Here is an 18,532-nt window from a genome sequence, read left to right on the forward strand (position 1 = left end):
TGACAACAGATTTCCAGTTTCCAGAACTGTAGAAGTAAATGTATGTTGCTTAAGCCACTCAGTCTATGATAGTCTGTAATAGCAATTCAAATTGATTAAAGCAATATTTTCACATGTAACAGAATTCCTAGGACAACCCACTGAGGCAGAGATTACACCATTTCATCTACTATATAGATGAGAAAACTTAATCAGAGATAAGTTCAAGATCCTATAACCTACCATTTTTCAAAGTAGAAATTTGAAAAGGGGTAGTCAAACTCTAATATCAAATTTTAATCACCTGGATTTCCACGTACCCAAGTATTTTAGGGCTCAGATTCTTCACTTAAAACAGACACTGAAGCACAGTAGTACATCTTGTCATTCCAGGGATGGTGAGGCAGGAGGATTGTAAGTTCGAGACCAGCCTCAGCAACTGGACAAGACCCTATCTCAAAATTAAAAAGGGCTTGGGGTGTAGCTTTTTGGTAAAGTATCCCTCAGTTCAATCCCAAGTACTGAAAAAAAAAAGGAAGAAAATAAATAAATAGATAAACACTTCAAGCTATCAGTGTAGCTCAGTGGTAGAGTGCAAATTTCACATAGGAAAGGTCCTAGATTGGACCCCCAAAATAAATAAGAAAAGAAATAAAGAGGGCTACCATTTATATTATAAAAATAAATGGACATGTTAGGCTAGACAATGTTGAGATTTCCTTATGACTTAAACATGGTTCTAATTATATGAATTATATCTGTATTTACTGTATTCATAGTTAATCTGTATTTCTGAGTAGGCTATCTCAAAGAACTGAGATTAAAGACAAATTTCCAAAAGACGATCTAGTTATCCTAGCCTTCCTTTGGATTTCAGTCAAGTTGGACCATATTCTTTTCTGTCCCACCAAGAATGCCCTTCCTTAATAGATAGCTTTTCAAATTCTATCTTTTCCTCAAAAGTTAGCTGAAATGCTACCTCTTCCCAGTAGCCATTCTCAATCTTTGGAGATTTTGAGTGGGAATGGGTTAGACTGTCATGGGTTGAGATTTGGGGAGGAAATATCTGTGCTAGTGAAGGGAAAAGGTATAGGCTTAGAAGAAAGGGTATAAGGAAACACAATTATGAACCATAACAGAACTGTCAGCAATGTTGTGGGTGACCTGCACAAAGCCTTCTCTGTGACAGGCAATAGAAAAGCCACAAATTGTCTTCAGCCAATGCCCAACTAATAGGTAGGAGATGAAGATTAAATGTGAGATAATGTATGTAAAATATATAACATAGTATCTAGAAGAGCAATGTCATGGTAGCTTACAATTGTATTACCTATTAAGAAACCCAGGCACCTCTTTCATGCTGAAGAAGGCTGAATCCTGCCCAGGGAGGGCTATGACAAGCAGAGGTGAGAAGAGACTCAGTGGGGGAAAGAGATGTCAGGAGGAAATAGATGGGAACACAAAGAAGAAAATGAGAGCCATAGACAGAGAAGAGAGAGCAAAAGGAACGTCAGGAAGTCATGGTAGAGAAGGATGGGAGGAGAATGGAAGCCAAAAGTCAAAGAGAAAGGGACGAAAGAAACGTGGGAAGAAAACCTTTGGTTGTACTGCAGATTCTGACCTGGAGGAGAAATCCCAGAGGCAACGAGGTGCTGCACCCAAGCTCAGGGCACCAGTCACTTGTTAATGTGCTCTCAGGTCCATTCTGCTTTTCCTTCTCTGGCTTATACTGTGGGAATACCATCACCACGCTCTGTCATGTAGTCTGCTGGCTTGTCCTGCTTTCTACCACTGGGCGGCTCTGAAGGGTGGGAGAAAAGGGGTAGCCAAGGAATTTCTCCCCAGCACCCTGCTCCAGAAGGGGTCCCCAGCGGTTGCTGCACTTCCTTCATGGCTTTGGTTCACAATGCCGTTCATGGTTCTGGCAACCTTCTCTTTCAGTCCCTCAAGCCCTAGGGGAAGAGATGCTTCCAGCAGTTGCTAATCTCAACACTGCCTCAACCTCTTCTGGTTGCACTCCAGTTCTTTCAATACTTTTGTAACTAATTGGCCACACTGAAATATCACTATTGAATTATCTGGGAAAGAAAACTTTGCTTTCATTTGGATTCACCTCAAGTTCAAAGACACTTTCCCAATGGGACCATAAAGCAGCACATATATAGAGAGAAAGGAATCCAGCCATCCCAAGAGTCCAATAGGGTTTGGGTCCATCCAGAGGACAGATTAGAAGAAGTGTTTGATCAGACAGGGACAAATCTACACCAGCTATCGGTACTGGGGGCTCCCAGCCCAAGTAAATATCTGTAAAATGACTGCATTCATGTCTGTTCCTGACTATTCCTCCATGATGTACTTTATTCACTTTGATCACTGTGAGCTTTGGCTTAAGGAACGGCTCTGTAAAATTCAGTTTTATTCCTCCAAGGGTTAAGTGCCCACTATGAGTATAGGGGTACATAGTGGTGGGAAGTAAATACAGAGACACAGGGAAAACGGAGGGTGTGTTCGGTTTTGGGAAGCATTTGTTTTTGGCAAGATGAAGTTTGTGATACAGACTTCAATTTTTCCAGTCCCAGCAGCACTGCAGACATTGAAAGACTACAGGGTATTATTCTTTCATTTCTCCCATCACCAACACCCTGTTGAAACCAGGCTCCTCTTAAGGAATCCACAGACTAGTGGGGCTACAGCCTAGGCACAAGACTGACTCCCAAGTCAGAATGATGCCAACCACAGTCAGAAGAATCTAGGAGGATTTTTGACAGGTGGAGGAAAACGGAGTTTTCAGGCAGAGAACAGAGCAGCCTCCAAATAAGAGTGTAAAGAGATAGGCATCTGAGGTTCTGTCTGTAAACAGGGGCTTTAGGATGATGGTTGGGTAGTGTAGAGGAGATCTAAACATGGAGACCCGCTTGTGGGGGACTCGGAGTTTAATGCATTGAAGCTTGAGGCCATGACAGGGTGTCATCAGAGGATCTTGAGCATCAGAGTGGCAAGGTCACTTCTGGGAGGGCAACGTTGAATGCAGTGCAAAGGGCAGATTAGAAGTAGAGAAGCCTGAGGCAGGGGAAGGTACTTCTAGTACCCGGAGGGCAGGTTAAACAGGAAGCCTCGAAGTGATCCTCGCCAAAGGAGCATATTCCCATTAGGGAAGCTTTTCTATCCATTCAAGGGCAAGCTCCCTCCGTCTGTGTGTGTGGGATGAGGTTGTGGGGTGTGTGTGTTGGGTGTGGGGGGACTTCTGCTGCTGGATGATAAGAAGTCTCTAGCCTAGGAAGTTTCGAGTTTCTCCTTGCCAAGGTCGGTCCACTACAGGTGGGCGATTGCAAGCCCGGGGCGAACGCTTGGCTCCAAGCCCGTCCTGGACAGCCGCCGCGCTCGTCCCCTCCAGGCCCGGGCACTGTCGTGGGCCGTGCAGGGCAGGCGCTCCGGGAGCTGTGCGGCGGCGGCTTGAGGAGGCCTGGCGGGCGGCGGCGAGAGGCTGTGCCCCAGTTTGTGTCCAATCAGGGAGTGCGGGCTGTGCCCCGAGCCGGGCAGCAATGCGTAAACAAACCCACGGCAACTCCTCCGCCCCCTTGGCGCGCTCGCCCAGCGCCCGCCACCGCCGCTGCCGCTACCGCCGCCACAGCGAGCTCCGCTCTCCTCGCGCCCGCCCGCCGGGCTGCCCAGCCCCCCGCCCCGCGCCGCTCGCACCCCCGCTGCCCCGCCCCGCCCCCGTCGGCGCGGGCTCCCTCACCTACCGCCCCACGCGCGCGCGCGCTCACGCACCAGGCGCCCCGCGCGGCCCGCCCGGATCGTGGCCTCTCGAGAGCAAGGTAAGGGCGATGCGCAGAGACCAAGGCGACTTCCCCGCCCGGCACAGCCCGGGGAAGTTTCTGGCGTGGCTGTTTTCCGCTGGGCTAGGGGAAGGCCCCCGGCGCCAAGCGAGCCTGGCGGGCGGGAGGGGGCCGCTCGGCGCCGAGGGTCACAAGTTGCCTAACCTGACATTGGTGCGGGCTGCGCGGCGGGGCGGGCGGCGCATGGAGAGGGGCTGCGCGGCGGGCCCGGCGCTGTGCCGGCTAGGGGAGGGCCCGGAGGAACTTTCTCCTCCCCAGAGGGGCGCCTGCCAGCCCCGGCAGCGGCCCCGTCACAGAAGCAGCGGCTCCCGGGCTGGAGGGAGACCATGAAATGTGTTTGAAGAAGCTGACGCAGTTTGTGACGCTCGCAGCTTCCTGATGGGGACCGGCAACAGTAGCGCCTTCGCCTTAGAGGGACTAGCCGAGTCGGCGCTCGGCCCTTCCCCCGCCCCGGAGCCGTGCGTCCAGGCGCCTAGTTCGGGGGCCGCTGGCTCAGGGTGCGAGCATCTCCTCCCGGCCGGGAGACGGGCCCGGGTAGCGCGCGTCGCTTCCGTTTTGATTAGCTTGGGTTATTATATAAGATGTCACGGAGAGGAAAGGGGCGAGCGGGAGGCGCGTCGGCGAGGACGCTCTGGCCTTCCGCGAGTGGCAGGGAGCGGCCAGAGGCTGGGCCGGGCGGGGACCCACCTGTGCGCCCTCCGCGCCCCCTGCGGGCGCCGCCCGCGCGCGTGTCAGGGTGGGGTAGGGGAACAACCGTGCCCGCCACTCCCCTCCCAGCCCCAGGAACACTTGGGCCGCGGCCGAAATGTGCTGTTTCCTCTCCGCCCCCTCCCCCGGGTCTACACGTTTCTGGCTCCAGGCGTTTGTACTTTGAAACATTTGTTTAATATTAAGGAAGCTGCGTGTGCGGCCGTCATAGTACGCCCGGAACGTGTGGCAGTGAGCTCCGGGGCGGTGAATGAATCATCGCCCCGCGGACCCGGCTTGGATGATTCATGCGGGGTACACACACGCGCGCGTACTCGCCGTGTGCCTCAGACCCAGGGAGAGCGGCCCTTCTGCAGTGATGACGCCTGGAGGGGCCGAGGAGAGATAGTGCAAAAGGGCGACGGGTTTCCCTCCCTTCCATGATAACTTTGAGGGTGTCAGGTTCCCCATCTTCCCCCAGGCTTGTTTCGCATTTTTGGATGGGTGACAAAATTCTACCTGGCTGCTTTAATGAACCGGTGGAGGAGAGCGGATTCGCTGCAGAGCTTGGTACTATCTCATTCAGAATTTGGATGGTGTCAAGTGAGGGAGGAATCGGACTCTGAAGGAATCTTTCTAATAATTTCATCTACTAAAGCAGCTATTCAGTAATTAGCAAATATAAAAAGTAAGTGTATCTTTAAAAAATAAGTGACTCCTTAAGTGGATGGTCTGAAAGATTACATTTTGGGCTTTTTGTTTGTTTGTTTTAAAGGCCAAATTCTAAACAACACCTAGTTTACCATTCATAAACAGATTTTTTTTTTCCCACTGTGAACACCCTTAAACATTAACTAGACTCATTCCCATCCCACTCCACACTTGTAGGATGAATAAAGTTTTGTCATCATATTAGGCTCCTCTCAAATAGTGGCTATCCGCCCGGGCCCTCTCCATTACTCTACTAACCTCTTGACCCTTTCCACTTCAACCTCCCTATGCTGTTCTATTTGATTTCCTTCATAGCATTTAATTGTTGTTCGATATATTGTTTAGGTATTTTTTAGGTCCTATCTCTTCTTACAGAAATGTAAGCTCCACTGTGGTAGGGGATTTCATTTGTTCACTGCCTATAACCCTAGCATCTAGAACAGTGCCTGGTATATATTAGGCACTTGGAATTTTTTGAAGAGTGAAGAGATTAACTCTTTTCCCGGTTTCTTGGTAGGGCTATCTTTGACAGTTTGAATGGAATGCCTTTTATGAGAAGTCTCTTTTGACTTCTAATTTTGATTGATTTCTGCCTTCTATGCTGTTAACTTACAGCGCAAGATGGCTTTAAGCATCCTAACCTTGGTATGAAGGAAGAAGGCATTTGGATCGTTGTCAAGAAAAAGTGCATTACTGTGTAGGTTAGTGGATGATTAAAAATATTATCTGTGCTACTTGAAAAAGTAGTGCAAAACACCGAAGCGGAATCTGCAAAGTAAAATTCTCACATTCCTGTATGTTCCCACTCATTTCAAATACTGATATTCCATATTCCTTCCTCCGCACTATTTGTAAACCGTCTTCAAACTTAGCTGTAGTATGGGAAGGTCTATAGTAGACGTGAAGTATTAATTGGACTAAATGAATACAAGATTTATTCTACAAAGGCCTTAATTCAAATTTATTGTTGTGGTCAATGTCAGTAACTCCATAGATGAGTGCATAATAGTTGCTTAAAATTACAGTGTAAAAAATACAATTATAATGTAAACATCTTAAATGAATTGTAAAGAATTAAAGATTAGTCAGGAATGTGATTAAAGAAGGATTTTTGGATACTCTTCTAGATGATTAACTTTGATAAACTTTATGTTATAAATAATAAACTTTGGATGCATACTAATCAGTTTTAATCTCGTAGCAATACTTTTTATAATTTAGTACTCCAAAGTTAAAGAAGAGTGTGCACTTTTCATAACAGTAACTGTGATCACTTTTAGAAGCTTAATCTCAAGAGTGATCTCAAAGAAGATCAAATTTTAGAGCTAAAAGAGACCTTGAAATTATTTGACATAGTTCTTTCCTTTTTAACAATCTGTTTACTGAGGAAATTAAGGCACAGTGAGATGACTTGCCCAAGATGCAGTCTGGGATTAGAACTGAGTCCTGACTCATATTCTAGGCCTTACATTGTTGGAAGTCCCTGAATTAGCCAGAGCGCCCATGGGGCAGTGGGGGTCCTCCTGTCAGTAGTTTCAGGCAGCAAAAGTATGTGTTTTCCAGCTTTGTACCCTCCAGTGTCCCTGAACATCTAGGTGCTGAATGAAACTTGTTGAATGTGGTTGGAATAAATGAATTTTTAGGTTGAAAATGTATTAAAGAAGGGAAAAGCAGGAAAACAAATTTGTTTTCTAGATTGAAGATGGTTTCTGATAATATAAAATGAGAATGTTGGGGGCTAAAGAATGTAGAGCACTCATCTAGCAAGTAATCAAGGAAATCAAAGCCCTAGGTTTGATTTCCCCAGCACCCAAGAAAGGGGCTTGGGAGTCAACCTACAACAGGGTAGAGCTGGGAATATTGCTCAATGGTAGAGGTCTTGTCTGACAAGCATGAGGCCCTGGGTTCGACCCCCAGCACCACAAAAATAATTAACAAATAAGTTAATTTGGTTTTTGTTTTTTTTAAAAAAACAGAGCAAGAGAGAGAATGAGAAAATGTTAGCAGTAAATAACTTTAAAATCAGTAAAACTACTGATTAATTGCTAAATTTTCATGCTCCCAAGATTTTTTTAATGACTTAAAACTTAATAAGTATTCAGATCACTTAGTTGGCATATTCACTGGAGAAACAGTAGGAGACAGAAGTCAAGTAGGGCTTGTATCTGCCACAGTATTCAGTAGAAAAGCCAAGTCTTTCCAGCCAACCAGTTGGGGCTGAAACTCAGCTCTGCTTCTAACAAGCAGTGTTCTATACAGCAAGCTACGTAATGTCATGGGAAATTCTCTCATCTCTAAAGCATGTTTATGTGGTGGTGGTAGGGTGCCCTTTACCTTGAAGGATTGTGGTGAGACTGGCATAATGTATAAAGAGCCTGCTTGCTATGTATGAGGCCCTTGATAAGTATAAGTGCTATAGTTACAACTATTGATTTGTATGACTATGGGGATCAGCATAATCTCTAATTCTTCAAATTCCTCAACTATAGAATTGGAGATTGGGATGGGGGAAGGATCTCTAATGTCTTATCCGACACTTTATGATTTGGGGAACCAATTAAAATATACAATTCAGTGATTTTAGTTTAAGTAAAATGATTTCTATACTCTTGATCTAACAAGAGTTAGTTTCTAGGCCTAAGAATTTGCTTTAATTAACTTTGATGAAATGAAGTATAATTTATTATTTTGCACGCTGTAAGAAGGATACAAATGTAAGTTGAATGTTCTCTTATTCAGCTTACTATAGGTCAGGCAGTACAAGGAGGACATGGGTTTATCAGACATGGAATCTTTCCTTTGAGAAGCTCAACAGTCATATAGAGGGTAAGACAGGTAATGAGAGCCTGTGTTACAAGGAAGAACTATGATAGAGGCACAAAGAAAATGCTTTTCAGAGAAGGAAAAAAAATCTATTACTAGGAAAAAATTTGGGGAAAGAATTAGGGAATTTTGAGCAAGGCCTTAAAGAATTGGTCGGACATCAACTGGCAGAAATTTGGAAACCAGCCTTTATTAAGATTTGAAGCAAAGAATATAGGAGTTTATGCAGGAATGGAGAAGAAAGTGGTTATGATGGAGATTGAGGAGCATGGAAGCAGTTTAATGGGAGAGAAGGCGGCATGGGAAGATTAGGAACACATTGTGAAGCATCTCAAATGCTAGACTAAGCCTGTTGATTATAGAACCACCAAAGATATGCTAAGTGGGGAAATGGTATGTTTAAAGCTGTGCTTTAAGATTGATATGCACTGGGAACCATGGGTAGTCCCAGTTAGGAAACTGTTAAAATAGCCTCCAGAAAAGAAGGGATGATAACCTAAATTAGGGTGGGGGCAGGCGAGTTGGCTGAGATACATTTAGAAGTACATGCAAGAGAACTTATTGGCTCATTGCATGTGGGAGTTGAGGGAGAATCAAAAATAGAAACTGAGTAACCTAGGATGGGATTGACAGGAATTCAAATAGATGGCCAGGGAAAACCACTAATAATATACCTGCAGATAGTGCTCAATCAATAAATATCTGTCTAATTTATGGAGATGTTTATATATTAGGAATTGGATATGTTAACTTTTTTGTGCCTAAGAACTATCCAGATGAATGAGAACCATTAAAACAGAAAGATTGGAGGCATTCTTTTGGGGGAGGACAATAAACCTATGAGAATATCCAGAGTGTGTAGGTGAGAATAATAAGAGGCCTGGGCAGAGCCTTGGGAAAGAATATTTGAAGTCTTGGAGAAAGACTGAAGGTAGCAGCCAAGATACTGAAAAAAGAAGCATAAGAGAATGAGGAAAAGATAGGTGATATGTTTTATATATTAGGTTCGATCCTCAGCACCACATAATAATTTTAAAAAGTTATTATGTTTACCTACAACTGAAAATATTTTTTTAGAAAAAGAAAGGCGAGGAAGGAGAATTTGAAGGAGCCTGATAAAATTGAGGGGCTGAGATTGAAGAATTGCAGGTGCTCATTAGATTTGTCAGTGAGACCATTATTAGTAGCCTTTGAAGAGCAGGGTTCATTAGGCAATGGAAACAGAGGTCAGTTGGATACCTGAGGTATGCCTGAATGGGAAGGAAATGGAGAGAGCAAATATAAACTATGGCTAAGCTATGAAAATTGAAGAACTTAATAATGAAGGTGATGAATGGATGTGAAATTTTCTTAAATATAAGACTGCACAGAAAGCCCAGGACTGTTTGTGGAGGGAGTAGCTACCAATGGAGGGGAAGAAATTGAAGACCAAGGGAGCAAGTAAGAGGAGAATTAATGTGCCAGGCAGTCCTCAGGAAGGACAGGAGCAAAATAGGGTGACCTTATATCTGGATTACCCAGGACAAGTATCAGTTCATACTTGTTATCCAAGTTTAATTAATTATGGAATAATATTTGGACAGATAATACCTATTTTTAATCTAAAAGAAATTCTTCTGAAAACAAATTATTTGATCACCCTAATTATGATAAAGAAGTTTTTTTGTGAAAAAAAAAACACATGGTGATAAGACAAGAAAAACAAATAAAAAGTATACTGATTGGGAAGGAAGATAAAAGTGTCATTATTTGAAGATAACATTATTCTATATAAAACATCTGAAATAACCAGAAAAACCTCCTAAAACTAATAAGCAGTTATAGCAGAGGTACAGGATACAAGGTTAATATACAAAAATTAATCACTTTCATAAATACAAGAAATGAAATGACAAAATTTGAAATTAAGAATATAGTCCAATTTACATTAGCATCCAAAAAGAAATGAAATACTTAGGTATGAACCTAACAACATGTATAATATCCATGTGAGGAAAACTATAAAACTGATTAAGTAAATCAAAGAAAAAAATTAAATAGATGGAAAGAGATTCTGCATTCACAAAGAGGAAAACTCAATATTGTCAAGACTTCCCAATTTGATTTATAGATTCAGTGCGATCTCAGTCAAAATTCTGGCAAGTTATTTTGTGGATATTGACTATTTCTCTACTCTGAGGTTTATAAAGAAAGACAAAAGAAACTCTAGATAGGGCAGAGGGGTTGGAGGGGAAGGAAGGGGGTGTGGGGTTAGAAATGATGGTGGAACATGATAATCATTATTATCCAAAGTACGTGTATGAAGACATGAATTGGTGTGAATATACTTTGTATACAACCAGAGATATGAAAAACTGTGCTCTATATTGTAATAAGAATTGTAATGCATTTCGCTGTCATATATAAATTTAAAAAAAAAAAAGAAAGCAAGAAAGGCAAGAGACCCAGAACAGCCAACACAATAGTGAAGGAGAACAACAAAATTAGAAGAAAGATAAGCAACCTAACTTTAAGACTTACCATAAATATGTAGTAATCCAGGCAATGTGGTACTGACAAAAGATTAAACAAATAGATCAGTGGAATGGAATAGAGATACCAGAAATGGACCTACATAAAGATAATTGACTTTGTAAAAAGAGAAAAGGCAATAAAATGAAGAGGGCATCTTTTCAGCAAATGGTGTTGGAACAATTGGATATCCACATGAAAAAACTAAATCTAGATACAGACCTATACTCATTACAAAAATTAATTAAAAATGAATCACACCCCTGAATATTAAGTTATTAGAACTCCTAGAAGATAGCATAGGAGAAAATATATCTGATTTTTGATTTGGCGATAGCTTTTTAGATATGACATCAAAGGCATGATTCAGGGAATAAAATTTGATAAACAATGCTTTTATTAAAATTTTTCAAAAGTCTGCCTCTCAAAGGACATTGTCAAGAGAATAAAAAATGAGCCCATAGACCGAGAAACAATATTTGGGGAAGACACGCCTAATAAAGGACTATAATTCAAATATACAAATAACTCTTATAATTCAATATATAATTTGAAGAAAAAAAAACACCCAAATTTAAAAAAATGGGCCAACGTCCTTAACAGACATCTCACCAAAAGAAAATACAACTGGCAAATAAACATATGAAAAGATGTTCCACATCAAGCACAATCAGGAAAATGCAAATTAAAACAAGTGATATACCACTACATACCTCTTAGAATGGCCAAAATCTAGAACACTGACAACACCTAATGGTAACAAGGAAATGGAACCACAGAAACATTCATTGCTGGTGAGAATGCCAAATAGTTCAGGCATTTTGGAAGACTGTTTGGTAGTTTCTTAGAAAACTACACTTACTTTTACCATGCAATCCAGCAGTTGCTTTCCTTGGTGTTTGCCAAAAGGAGTTGGAAACTTCTGTTCACCAAAGACAAACAAACAAACAAAAAAACAAAAACAAAAACAAACCTGTACAATGGTATTTATAGCAATTTTATTCATAATTGAAGTAACCAAGATATTCAACTTTGAAGCAACCAATATATCATTCAGAATAAACTGGTATATCCAAACAATGGAATATTATTTGATGCTAATAAGAAAGGAAGAAATGAGCTGTCAAGCCATGAAAAGATTTATGGAGGAAACTTACATGCAGATTAAGAAATACAAGAAGGCAATCTCAAAAGGCTACATATTGTATGATCAATTTTAATTATATGACATTCTGGAAAAGTAAAAACTATGGAGACAATAAGAAGATCAGTGGTTGCCAGGAGTTACGGTAGAGGGGCAGGGATAAATAGGCCAAACACAGAGGATTTTTAGGGCACCCCATATGGTATGGGTACCCCATATGATAGGGTACCCCATATGATACTATAATGATGAAACATGTTGCTGTATATCTGTCCAAACCCATAGAATGTACAAGCAAAAATGTACATGCAGATGTGACATGGAGAAAGAGAAATTAGATGAAGGCAAAAGAGGTTCTGAGTTTTAAGGAGCAAAGCTGGGAGAGGGCTGTATTTAAATGTGTTGTTCTCTTTTGTTGATTTGCTAGAAATAAGTTGAGAGTGAGACATGAAGCTGAGATAGAGGATCCTGAGTCAGAAAGACTTGGAAAGCTGTGGATCTATATGCAATTTGAAGATCCAAAGGTGATGAGGCCTGGACAAGTTGCTAGAAGGCCTTGCTCCAGTGATAGCATAAATGGTTATTGTGTTCATAACTTTCTCCAGCAATGCTCAGAAAATTTGGAAGTGAAGATGGTGTGGGTGTCATTGAAACTTCCAACTCTATATGGGCCCTCAGTTGAGTGGAAGGGGCTAGAGACTGAGTACAGGGATGAGGCCAGCCTGTGTGATGTCTGGTTCTGCAGGAGCAAAGGAGAGTGAGAAATGGGAATCTGGAGGGACATTCTGAGGGTAATGGTAAAGGGCACAGGAACTTTCAGGGGATTTTATAATCATAGAGGGCTCAGTTCTAAGTGATGATGTTATTGCAAAGTGTGGCTGAACTTGAGGATTGTGAAGGAACTCAGGTCACTGGAGGCAGAAGGTCATTAATTGGTCTTGAGTCATAAGACCAAAGTATCAAAATGATTGTATAACAGTGCCAATATCTGTTTTAAAAATTAGAAGAGATTATGCATGTTAAAGCCTTTCTGAGCATTTAGTCCATAGGGTTGGAAAGTGCCTTAAAGATGTTAAAAGATAAGGAAGCTCTAAATTCTTTCAGACACTTTCTAGAAATGTGCTAAAGATCACAGACATGTGGCAAAGCTGGCACTGGAGAGAACTAGTTTCCCTGAATCTCAGTTAATATTGTCCTGTAGGACAGAATTAATTAAAGTATCCAATCAAAAAATCTTAGAAAGCTTCCCCAAGTACAACTTTTCCAGTACTTTAGAAAATACTAGTGTAAAAGTGCACAGAAATCAGCCAAGGAGAGCTATGGTGTACAAGCCATGTGCTCTGACTTCTAACTAAAGGCAGGTTATGGCATCTTCGAAGAGGACCCATAAAAAACACCACCAGTTTTTAAAAAGATAACAGTCAATGGGAGGGCTGAGGCTGTAGCTCAGTGGTAAAGTGCTTGCCTCATATGTGTGAGGAACTGGGCTCAATCCTCAGCACCACATAAAAATAAATAAAGATACTATGTGTTCATCTACAACTAAATAAATATTTTTTAAAAAAGTAGGAATTCCCTCTTGAAGTTGTGACTGCATTTTAAAAAAAAGAATCAATGGGTAAACAAAATATGAACTTCATTACTAATGAAGGCTAGATTGGAAAATATACCTTGATGTGAAGCCCAAAATGATCTCATGCACCTTCATTCCCCTACTCTAAACTTCACATGGAAAGTTTGAGGCTACAGAACAGAAATACTCACCCAGGTTTCTGCCTTTTACTGTCCAGGTAGAGAGCAAGAGGAAGAAGCCAAATACTTCATGCTGAATATCTTTGATAGAAAAAGGCCATCCATTTTAGAACTGAGACCTGTGAAACAGTCACACACTTGCTCCACCTCTATGGGGAAGAATATGGTGTAGGATGAGATGCCAAGAGTGGATACCTAATATCCTTCCTTTGGAAACTTCCTGAATGGCAAAGAGGTGTTGTTTTCCCTTTAACATAAACTTAGTGAATACTTGTAACTTTGTTGTTTGCATTTGAATTGAACTACTCTCTAAGGCATCAGGTGCATTGTTATGAACTGAGAGTGGTTGAGATGACCAAGAACAGTTTGACCACAGACCCTTGGTTTATCAGTTTTGCAACCACACTTCCTGGCTCCCTCCTTCCTCACTGGGCATCTCAGGAAATTCATAGATGTCATGACAGAGACTACCAGCTTTGAGATCCTGTCTTAGAAATAAGAACTTTGGAAAAGTAGGGTTTTGTTTTCCTTTTTCCTTTCTTTTCCCTTTGTAAAATATTTAAGCCTTTTAGACTTATGTTACTATTTTATGTCCTGATTCTGTCACTATTTTTAATCCTTGCTTTTTTTGTGTAATGATGGGGATCAGACCCAGGACCTCACATATGCAAGGCGAATTCTACCACTGAGCTATATCCCCAGCCTACTATTTGTAATCTTATTAACCAATTATTAAGTGCCCCAGTTTCCTCATCTGTAACATGGGAGAATGTAATCTTTGTACTGTCTCCTGAGGATTTGATGTGAAAGTTCTTTGCAAATAGTGATATGCAAATGTAAAGCATCAATATTACCATGGGGGATGCAATGTCAACTGTGAAGTTTAAGAAATTTTATTTTAAATAAAATGTTTTGAGTAAAACAAACTATTTAAATGTGGTGGAATACGGGTTTAGCCTTTTAAAATAAATCATAGCAGTTTTTCTCCTTTATCCATGTCAGACTGTATATTAATTCTAGCCAAGTAAGATGAAGGCAGTAAGCTCTCTGACAAGTGAAATTTCTGCCTTATCTATTTCTCTTTAAACATTTTTTAGAAAAGTTCTTTTTATTGCAAAACATAATTATACAGAAAACTTTTGAAATGTAAATGTACACTTTAATGAATTGTGAAAAGTAAGCAGCCATGTAACTACCACCCAAATCAAGAACTAGACAGATTTATTTATTTATTTTTTTTTTTTTTAATTAATTTTTATTGTAGGTTGTTCAAAACATTACATAGTTTTTGATATATCATAATTCACACTTTGATTCAAGTGGGATATGAACTCCCATTTTTACCCCATATACAGATTGCAGAATCACATCAGTTGCACATTGATTTACATATTGCCATTCTGGAGTCTGTTGTATTCTGCTGCCTTTCCCATCCTCCGCTATCCCCCCTCCCCCCTCCCCTCCCCTCTTCTCTCTCTACCCCCTCTACTGTAATTCATTTCTCCCCCTTATATTTTCCCTCCTTTCCCCTCACTTCCTCTTGTATGTAATTTTGTATACCCCTGAGGGTCTCCTTCCATTTACATGCAATTTCCCTTCTCTCTCCCTTTCCCTCCCACCTCTCATCCCTGTTTAATGTTAATCTTCTTCTCATGCTCTTCTTCCCTACTCTGTTCTTAGTAACTCTCCTTATATCAAAGAAGACATTTGGCATTTGTTTTTAAGGGATTGGCTAGCTTCACTTAGCATAATCTGCTCTAATGCCATCCATTTCCCTCCAAATTCTATGATTTTGTCATTTCTTAATGCAGAGTAATACTCCATTGTGTATAAATGCCACATTTTTTTTATCCATTCGTCTATTGAAGGGCATCTAGGTTGGTTCCACAGTCTTGCTATTGTGAATTGTGCTGCTATGAACATGGATGTAGCAGTGTCCCTATAGTGTGCTCTTTTTAGGTCTTTAGGGAATAGACCGAGTAGTGGAATAGCTGGATCAAATGGTGGTTCCATTCCGAGCTTTCCAAGAAATCTCCATACTGCTTTCCAAATTGGCCGCACCAATTTGCAGTCCCACCAGCAATGTACAAGAGTACCCTTTTCTCCACATCCTCGCCAGCACTTGTTGCTGTTTGACTTCCTAATGGCTGCCAATCTTACTGGAGTGAGATGGTATCTTAGGGTGGTTTTGATTTGCATTTCTCTGACTGCTAGAGATGGTGAGCATTTTTTCATATACTTGTTGATTGATTGTATGTCCTCCTCTGAGAAATTTCTGTTCAGGTCCTTGGCCCATTTGTTGATTGGGTTATTCGTTATCTCATTGTCTAATTTTTTTAGTTCTTTGTATATTCTGGATATTAGGGCTCTGTCTGAAGTGTGAGGAGTAAAGATTTGTTCCCAGGACGTAGGCTCCCTATTCACCTCTCTTATTGTTTCTTTTGCTGAGAAAAAACTTTTTAGTTTTAGTAAGTCCCATTTGTTGATTCTAGTTATTAACTGTTGTGCTATGGGTGTCCTATTGAGGAATTTGGAGCCCGACCCCACAGTATGTAGATCATAGCCAACTTTTTCTTCTATCAGACGCCATGTCTCTGATTTGATATCAAGTTCCTTGATCCACTTTGAGTTAACTTTTGTGCATGGCGAGAGAAAGGGATTCAGTTTCATTTTGTTGCATATGGATTTCCAGTTTTCCCAACACCATTTGTTGAAGATGCTATCCTTCTTCCATTTCATGCTTTTAGCCCCTTTATCAAATATAAGATAGTTGTAGTTTTGTGGATTGGTTTCTGTGTCCTCTATTCTGTACCATTGGTCCACCTGCCTGTTTTGGTACCAGTACCATGCTGTTTTTGTTACTATTGCTCTGTAGTATAGTTTGAAGTCTGGTATAGCTATGCCGCCTGATTCACATTTCCTGCTTAGAATTGTTTTTGCTATTCTGGGTCTTTTATTTTTCCATATGAATTTCATGATTGCTTTCTCTATTTCTACAAGAAATGCCGTTGGGATTTTGATTGGCATTGCATTAAACCTATAGAGAACTTTTGGTAATATCGCCATTTTGATGATGTTACTTCTACCTATCCATGAACAGGGTATATTTTTCCATCTTCTAAGATCTTCTTCTATTTCTCTCTTTAGGGTTCTGTAGTTTTCATTGTATAAGTCTTTCACCTCTTTTGTTAGGTTGATTCCCAAGTATTTTATTTTCTTTGAGGATATTGTGAATGGGGTGGTTGTCCTCATTTCCATTTCAGAGGATTTGTTGCTGATATACAGGAATGCCTTTGATTTATGCGTGTTGATCTTATAGCCTGCCACTTTGCTGAATTCATTTATTAGCTCTAATAGTTTCTTTGTAGACCCTTTTGGGTCTGCTAGGTATAGAATCATGTCATCTGCAAATAGTGATAATTTGAGTTCTTCTTTTCCTATTTTTATGCCTTTAATTTCTTTCGTCTGTCTAATTGCTCTGGCCAGTGATTCGAGAACTATGTTGAACAGAAGTGGTGAGAGAGGGCATCCCTGTCTTGTTCCAGATTTTAGAGGGAACGCCTTCAGTTTTTCTCCATTCAGAATGATGCTAGCCTGAGGCTTAGCATAGATTGCTTTTACAATGTTGAGGTATGTTCCTGTTATCCCTAGTTTTTCTAGAGTTTTGAACATAAAGGGATGCTGTACTTTGTCGAATGCTTTTTCCGCATCTATCGAGATGACCATATGGTTCTTATTTTTAAGCCTGTTGATGTGGTGAATAACATTTATTGATTTCCGTATATTGAACCAACCTTGCATCCCAGGGATAAATCCTACCTGATCATGGTGCACAATTTTTTTGATATGTTTTTGTATCCGGTTCGCAAGAAGTTTATTGAGGATTTTTGCATCTAGGTTCATTAGAGATATTGGTCTGTAGTTTTCCTTCTTTGAAGTGTCTTTGTCTGGTTTAGGAATCAGGGTGATGTTGGCCTCATAGAATGAATTTGGAAGTTCTCCCTCTTTTTCTATTTCCTTAAATAGCTTGAAAAGTATTGGTGTTAATTCCTCTTTAAAGGTTTTGAAAAACTCTGCTGTATACCCATCCGGTCCTGGGCTTTTCTTAGTTGGTAGTCTTTTGATGGTATCTTCTATTTCCTCAATTGATATTGGTCTGTTTAGGTTGTCAATATCCTCTTGGCTCAATCTGGGCAAATCATATGACTTAAGAAATTTATCGATGCCTTCACTATCTTCTATTTTATTGGAGTATAAGGATTCAAAATAATTTCTGATAATCTTCTGTATTTCTGAAGTGTCTGTTGTGATATTGCCTTTTTCATCCCGTATGCTGGTAATTTGAGTTCTCTCTCTTCTTCTCTTTGTTAGCGTGGCTAAGGGTCTGTCGATTTTATTTATTTTTTCAAAGAACCAACTTTTAGTTTTGTCAATTTTTTCAATTGTTTCTTTCGTTTCGATTTCATTAATTTCAGCTCTGATTTTAATTATTTCTTGTCTTCTTCTTCTTTTGCTGTTTTTTTGCTCTTCTTTTTCTAGGATTTTGAGTTGAAGTATTAGATCATTTATTTGTTGGTTTTTTCTTTTTTTAAGGAATGAACTCCAAGCAATAAATTTTCCTCTTAGAACTGCTTTCAATGTGTCCCATAGATTCCGATATGTTGTGTCTGTGTTTTCATTTATCTCTAAGAATTTTTTAATTTCCTCCTTGATGTCTTCTATAACCCATTGATCATTCAGTAACCTATTGTTCATTCTCCAAGTGATGCATGATTTTTCCTTACTTCTTTTATTGTTGATTTTCAATTTCATTCCATTATGATCAGATAATATGCATGGTATTATCTCTACTCCTTTATATTGTCTAATAGTTGCCCTGTGACATAATATATGATCTATTTTTGAGAAGGATCCATGTGCTGCTGAGAAAAAAGTGTAACTGCTTGATGTTGGGTGGTATATTCTATATATGTCAATTAAGTCTAGGTTATTAATTGTGTTATTGAGCTCTATAGTTTCCTTATTCAACTTTTGTTTGGAAGATCTGTCCAGTGGTGAGAGAGGTGTGTTGAAGTCTCCCATGATT

General features: G+C 40.5%; 1 protein-coding gene across 1 annotated transcript in view; it reads left to right on the forward strand.

Annotated features, from left to right (window-relative positions):
* Window positions 1-3,611: 3,611 nt before the first annotated feature.
* Window positions 3,612-18,532, forward strand: part of Pcgf5 (polycomb group ring finger 5) — a 124,086-nt gene continuing 109,165 nt past the window's right edge. The window contains exon 1 of the mRNA XM_076834549.1: window positions 3,612-3,797. The gene's annotated coding sequence lies outside the window, so the exon portion shown is untranslated. The remainder of the gene's footprint in view (window positions 3,798-18,532) is intronic.

This window comes from Callospermophilus lateralis, chromosome 15 (assembly GCF_048772815.1).
Source record: "Callospermophilus lateralis isolate mCalLat2 chromosome 15, mCalLat2.hap1, whole genome shotgun sequence".
Lineage (NCBI taxonomy): Eukaryota > Metazoa > Chordata > Mammalia > Rodentia > Sciuridae > Callospermophilus > Callospermophilus lateralis.